The sequence below is a fragment of the Pyrus communis genome, chromosome 1, assembly GCF_963583255.1.
Source record: "Pyrus communis chromosome 1, drPyrComm1.1, whole genome shotgun sequence".
Lineage (NCBI taxonomy): Eukaryota > Viridiplantae > Streptophyta > Magnoliopsida > Rosales > Rosaceae > Pyrus > Pyrus communis.
The window spans coordinates 18,152,961-18,160,478 of NC_084803.1; the positions used below are offsets into that span (position 1 = coordinate 18,152,961).

The 7,518-nt window shown below is 34.5% G+C and overlaps 1 long non-coding RNA gene across 2 annotated transcripts; it reads left to right on the plus strand.

Annotated features, from left to right (window-relative positions):
• The first annotated feature begins 4,233 nt into the window (after positions 1-4,233).
• LOC137732379 (uncharacterized) lies at positions 4,234-6,981 on the plus strand. 2 transcript variants are annotated; one of them, XR_011068331.1, is made up of 4 exons: positions 4,234-4,504; positions 4,802-5,018; positions 5,134-5,224; positions 6,664-6,981. It is a non-coding gene; the product is annotated as an uncharacterized lncRNA (long non-coding RNA). The 2 variants fall into 2 exon arrangements; XR_011068333.1 differs by lacking the exon at positions 4,802-5,018.
• Positions 6,982-7,518: the final 537 nt, after the last annotated feature.

The following is a 7,518-nucleotide window of genomic DNA, read 5'->3' on the forward strand; positions in this document are numbered from 1 at the left end:
CGTAGATTGCGTAACTATATTTGACACATCAATATTATGTAACAGTGTGATTGTCAGATTGCAGAACTGTATTTGATACATCAATATTACGTAACAAGGTGAGTGTTAGTCTATCTTATTCAAGAATCCCATCGGAAAGAAAGGAAGGAAAGAGAGAGAACCAAAGCAAAACTGCCTTTCTTTTTTTTCCGTTTTTGTTTTTGCGTTAAAGCCTTGATTTGAAATGATACAGCTGAGCAATTGGCCCTGCTTTTGCCATACGTGCACTTGTTTCGCCTTATAAGGAAAGGGATCATTCATCAAATTCATCTAATTATTTAATTTGGATCTTTGAAATTTGATTCAATGAATAAAATTATTATAACTTTTAAAAGAACAACTTGTTTGTAGCCGTTGAATCAAATTTCAAGAGTCCAGATTGATTGATTGAGTGGATTTGATAGAAAGGGTCCGAAGAGGATCCCTTCTAGTGTTATAAAATAAATTATGTTTCACATAAAAACCACAAAAAATCTGCACATTTAACTGTTATTGTGCGTCTGGAACACAAATTGGTATATATGTAACAAAATTTGGGTAATGTTATTCATATTTTTTTTATCTCTTATACACTTTATTAATTTGTATCTATTAATATTCTTCAATTCATTTGTTCTGATGACTAAAAATTAAAAATTTGTGTGGAAAAAAAAAATGTAAACAACATCATCCACAAAATTGAAGTGAATATCTCGTAAGATAGACCATCTGCTACGAGATAAACGACATGTACATCACTATCATCACATTGAGTCTTCGTGGATGGTGGACTATCGCGTCCATTAAGTCCTTGTTTGGCAGCTCGGACTGTACTGACTATTTTTGTAGGATAGGATAAATAGACATCGGATAGTACTGACTAAATTAGTCGGGTGTTTGGTGCAGTATCGGACTAGTGACCGTATTATTTATACTATGTTTGGTATTATACTAGATAGGAGGAATCAAACTTAAAAAAAAAAAAATTTAAAAAAAGTGAAATCATTTTTTTGTTCCCAGATCTATTCGCACCCCCCAAACACCCTCCCTCTCTCTCCCTTCTTCTTCCCCGACTGTAGAAGAATCCCAAATAATTGTTCCCCAGCTCTCTCCGCCACACCCCCCAAACTCCCTCCCTTTCTCTCCCATATTCTTCTTCCCCGACTAAATAATCCGGGCGTTTTGGTTGATTTTATTAAGCGGGTGTATACCGTGTTATCCTATCCGACCGGTTAAATTAATCCGATGCTTATTTAGTACGAGTGAACGCCAAATACCCAAGTCTGTATAATTAATTCTATCCGATCCTTTATCCGATCTGCGAACGAATGGTTCCTAATCCAGATTTTGTGCAGATTCTTTTTTTTCCAATAATTCTCGCATGTTATGAACGACTGAACGTCCATTTCAGGGCCCCCGTTAATTGATGCACGCCATTGAAAGTGTAACAATTTGAGAGGACGTTTTGTTTCTAGTTGTAATAAAAAAATATATGATCCATTTATTTAAATCTCGTCCGTTTATTCTATGGTCCATTTAATACAAATTGGTATTGACACGATAAAACTTTGACTCATGCCTTAATTAGTTTTGGGATAACACTTGCGTCCTTCTATGTGGTGATGCACATATTTTTATATTTACGAATAACGTATTTTGATTGAATATAAGCAACTATTAGAATTGTTTAATTTTTTAATTTTTATTTGAAAATCATTTCTATGAAACATTATTTGAATTGGAGATCGCACTAGTAGAAAAACATGTTTGCGCGACCGAAACTTGCGTGACGCATCAAATTTTGTCGCGCAAAGTCTGTTTGCGCGACAACAAAAAGAAAACGTCACGCAAACGATCTTTGCGCCACGACACTTTGCGCGACGTCGGCCTTCGTCGCTTCGTCGCGCAAAGTGTTGGTGCCAAACCAAGAAAGACTAACCATTTTTTTCCCAACTTTGCGCGACGCAGGGACAACGGAGTCGCGCAAACATCTTTGCGCGACTCCGTTGTCCCTACGTCGCGCAAAGTGTTTTTTTTTTTTTTTTTTGGTTCCTTTTCATTTTCTTTTGGGGTTCTTGCATTGCCTTTTTCTTTTATGGTATCCACTTGTGTAAATTTTTTAAATTGGCGATCGAATTAGTTCATTGTGTTCATATAGGTTTAAAGAGTGTAACTGAATTGGAGTTAAAACTACCATTAAATCATGAATTTTCATTTATATCCGTCGAAAAGTTTTATCTTGTTACTTGATTTCTGCATGTTTGTTTTTTGCAATTTTTGGCGTATGCAATCTCGAAGTATATGCAAACAAGTTTGACGGTTGGATCTTTTAAACTAGTTTTGTACAATACGATTCCCATCACGTTCAATGGTATATATATTTATTAAGTGAATTTTAATTTATTTATTTTGTTCTCATAAGGAAAAAAAAAAAAAAAAAAAAACCTTTGCGCGACGCAGTTGTCCCTACGTCGCGCAAAGTGTTTTTTTTTTTTTTTTTTTTTTTTTTTTTGGTTTCTTTTCATTTTCTTTTGGGGTTCTTGCATTGCCTTTTTAATTTGTGGTATCCACTTGTGTAAATATTTTAAATTGACGATCGAATTAGTTCATTGTATTCATATATGTTTAAAGAGTGTAGCTATAAAAAGTTATCAAAATCGGAGTTAAAACTACCGTTAAATCGTGATTTTTCGTTTATATCCGTCGAAAAGTTTTATCGCGTTACTTGATCTCTGCATGTTTGTTTTTTTCAATTTTTGGCATATGCGATCTCGAAGCATATGCAAACAAGTTTGACGGTTGGATCGTTGAAACTAGTTTCATACAATGCGTATCCCATTAAAACAATAGATTCACAAACACTTGGAGTTTATTTGTACTTTCATTAAGTATAACATAAGATTTTGTGGTATCCACTTGTGTAAATATTTTAAATTGATTATCAAATTAGTTCATTGTATTCATATAAGATCCAGGAGTGTAGTTGTAAAAAATCATCAAAATCGGAGTTAAAACTACCGTTAAATCGTGATTTTTCGTTTATAACCGTCGAAAAGTTTTGTCTTGTTACTCGACCTCTGAATGTTTTTTTTTTTGCAATTTTTTGCGTATGTGATCTCAAAGCAAATACAAACAAGTTTGACGGTTTGATGGTTGAAACTAGCTTCGTAGAATGCGTATCCTATCAAAACGATAGATTCACTAACAATTAGAGTTTATTTGTACTTTCATTAAGTATAACATAAAGATTTTGTGGTATCCACTACTGTAAATATTTTAAATTGACGATCGAATTAGTTCATTGTATTTATATAGAATGAAGGAGTGTAGCTGTAAAAAATCATCAAAATCAAAGTTAAAACTACCGTTAAATCGTGAATTTTCGTTTATAACCATCGAAAAATTTTGTCCCGTTACTCGATCTTTGAATGTTTTTTTTTTATGATTTTTTTCGTATGCGATCTTGAAGCATATACAAATAAGTTTGACGGTTGGATTGTTGAAATTAGTTTCGCAGAATGTGTATCCCATCAAAACGATAGATTTACTAACATTTAGAGTTTATTTATACTTTCATTAGGTTTAACATAAAGATTTTGTGGTATCCACTTGTGTAAATATTCTAAATTGACGATCAAATTAGTTCATTGTATTCATATAGGATGAAAGAGTGTAGCTGTAAAAAAATCATCAAAATCGAAGTTAAAACTACCGTTAAATCATGATTTTTCATTTATAACAATCGCAAAGTTTTGTCCCGTTACTTGATCTCTGAATGTTTGTTTTTTGCAATTTTTGGCGTATACGATCTCGAAGTATATACAAACAAGTTTGATGGTTAGATCGCTCAAACTAGTTTCGTACAATGCGTATCCCATCAATTTCAATGGTGTATATATATATATATTAAGTAGATTTAAATTTATTTATTTTGTACGTATAACACTTAAGAAATTAAAAAATATGTATATATATATATTAAGTACCTTTAAATTTATTGTAGTTGTTATAAAAATATATTATTATGGGTTTTATGTAAAAAAAATTGAATTTGAAAGTAGTAAAGTCACATTTTCAGTACATTTTATAATAATTAAAAAAAAAAAAAAACCTTGCGCGACGCCACTGTACAATCGTCGCGCAAAAACCCTTTGCACGACGTCGAAAGGTAAATCTGCGTCACGCTATGTGTGATAATTTTGGCGGCACCCTTGCTAAAAATAGGCGCTTTGTTTAAATTTTCGCTATCTGTGATAAACCCAAACTCTCTCTTCTCACTCGATCTCCCTCATCCTCTCACGCAGGTGATCAAATCACCCTCTCTCCCTCTCTCGCTCACTCGGTCTTCCTCATCCTCTCACGCAGGTGAATCACCCTCTCTCTCCCTCTCGCTCACTCGGTCTCTCTCTTCCCTCTCACTCATATTAACTTCCGCCTTATCCTTCATCCTCATCCTCTCCCGACTGCACAGCAGGTATAGACCCAGGTCAGAATCAAGCTTAATTCTTTATTTTTCTTCTTTCTAAGTTCAGAATCAAGCTTTAATGCCTTAATTTGAAGATTTTGGTATTGTAATTAGATTCAATTTGGGAAATTAAATTAGAAATTGGGTTAGGAAAGTTAGGGTTTTAGTGTTAAATTGAATTTTAGGGTGGTGGGTTGGTCTGCTATGGTGTTAGTTTTCTGGTTTTTTTCTCTGCTTCTTCACAAATTTCGTATTCTTACAAGTTCATATTTTTTGTACTGAAAAAGTTTAGAGCTATTGAAATGTTACTACTTACAGGTTCATATTTTTGCACCAAATGGCAAAAATATCGGTTGAAACTGCGGGCGAAGAAATTGGTTCCTCAGTTCAATCGATAAAAATAGAAGACGCATAAAGGAAAAGAATGCAGGAGTGATTAAAGAACTTAACAACTAACGTGACTGCTTATGGACTCAAGTTCCAGTTAACACGATGATACGAAATACAATGTCCTACTGTCACAAAAGAAACAAATGTATGTAGACAATTAGACATCTATGTTTGTTAGCTTTCCCAGTACTGGAAATCTGCTATGTTTCCATCATTTTGATTGCTATTCGCCTTTGGGATTTAACCTAGTTGCAATACAGGTATGTAAAGGCAAAGGAATGTAAAGAAAAACTTTCAGTGCAGGAATTTGCAGTTCGACTTGCAAAGCACTTCACATTGCTTTACCAGCAGGTAAATACTATGTAATTTAAGCATTTTTTTAAAATTAAATTTCATTAGTTAATCCCATATTGTAGACGAAAAGGAAAAATGTACGATACTTTTACTATTGTCGCTGCTGAAACGATGGCTGTTGTTGTTATTCTTGGTCGGCTTCCTAGTCTTTGTTTTCTCATATAACTGGTCTTCCTTTGGTTAGAGGTGCATCTTCTTCTAATGGTTTACGGTGTATATGTTATTATCACTAATTGGTGGTACTCACTAAACCAATTATGAATTTCTGGTCACTTTAACTAATCAAGCTTTCATCTGGACAACTTAATGTTTTTACCCTTTCCCCGAAAGCATGACTCATGGAAATTCATTAATATTTCATTTGCAGAAGTTGGTTTCTTTTAAGTTTGATTGGTTGTCTTAAGTTTGGACTTTTTTTTTGCTCTGTCTCTCTCTATCTCAAGCGTGAACACGAACACCTGCCCTCTTTCCGATACACACACAGTTTCACACTTTGAATATTGCCTTGTTGGAACTGCAGCAACTTTTTCTAGCCATGTTTTATGCTTTTAGTATTTGCATAATCTAGAAAGAGAGTTGTCGTTTTGAAATATAAAGTTTGGACTTTTTTTTGCTCTGTCTCTCTCTATCTCAAGCGTGAACACGAACACCTGCCCTCTTTCCCATACACACACAGTTTCACACTTTGAATACTGCCTTGTTGGAACTGCAACAACTTCTTCTGGCCATGTTTTATGCTTTTAGTATTTGCATAATCTAGAAAGAGAGTTGTTGTTTTGAAATATAAAAACGATTAGAAAAAAAGGAGAAAGCTTTCTTCTCTGCAACTTTAGTGTTAGAGATATTGATCCAATAAGTTGTCAGATGTTCCTAATTGTTGTGAACGTAAGGCTTCATGTAGAAACAGAAATGAATGATTTGTGTAATTTAACTAAATGGTGACTCAAAAGAATCATTATTGAAATCATGATTGAGTTCAGAATATATATGCAATGGGGTTTATTGTTCTATGATTAAGGAATCACAGTCATCTCAGTACTAGGAACGTGATGCGAGCACGGATGCAGGTGGACTATTTTAGCCAATAAGCTATACTTTGTTGTGAAGAACTTCAATTATAGGTATCATACTGTTATTCATGTTCCCTGTTGTTTTATGTATGTAATCAAACTAGCTATGAATGTCTAGTTCTTAGGTCAACATATAAGCGTACAACAGACGAATCTCTAATTCAAAGGTAAAATTGTATAGGAGCATCCATGTCTGAGGTCACATGGTATATGGCTTAGATGAGCATTCCCTATATGGTGTATTATATCATATATATTAACATATAAGCAATTTACCTTGTCATAAAACCCATAACATTATCTGTTGCATTTAAGGAAATTGTTGTAGGATTAATTTCTAATGTTATATTTTTATGGTTGAATAAGTGTATAGATGTCGCAGTTGATTACTCGTCGTCGGAGTGTGACCAATGCACCTCCCGCATTATCAACATCTACTACTCCAGCCGTGAGTGCTCCATTGATTAGGGAGCTTACACCCTTTGCTGAGGCCACTTCTACAGCGTCCTAGGTGCTCGTATCATTAACGTCATTAGTGCTGGTTGAGCAACTCAGTGCACGGCGGCCACCTCACCCTGCCGATACCTAGTAGCTTGATGTATTAAACTTAGTTCACTTGTAGTTTTTTCTTTTTTGTTCGGATCTTGTATGTACATTTTCATATATTTTATAATTAAATACTTTTTCTTGGTTAATTAATTATTCTTTCGAATTTAATTACAATATTTATGAAAAAAAAAAAAAAAAAAAGTTTGACCAAAACTACTCCCCACTTTGCGCGACCAATCACTTTGCACAATGCATCGATCCGTTGCGCAAACCCACTTTGCGTGACTCATGCGTACGTCACTCAAAGTGGGTTTGCGCGACGACCCACGACGTGCGTTGCGCAAAGTGGGTTTGCGCGACGCATGGCGTGGGTCGTCGCGCAAACCGTAGCGTCTTAGACTTTGCGCGACGATTAACGCGCGACGAAGGTTGCGTCGTGCAAACCCTTAGGCAACGATTTTTTACTTTGCGCGACGAAAGTATCTACGTCGCGCAAAGTGTTTTTTTTACTAGTGTCGTTTAATCATTAAAATGTGTCAAATAAATGAACGGCTTATCGTGAATATGTTACTTGATACCTACAATGTCTGTTTGTTATATATATTTGAATGACTAAATGGTCTCTAATTAAAAAGATTTTTTATATGGATAATCTACAAATGAAGAATAAAA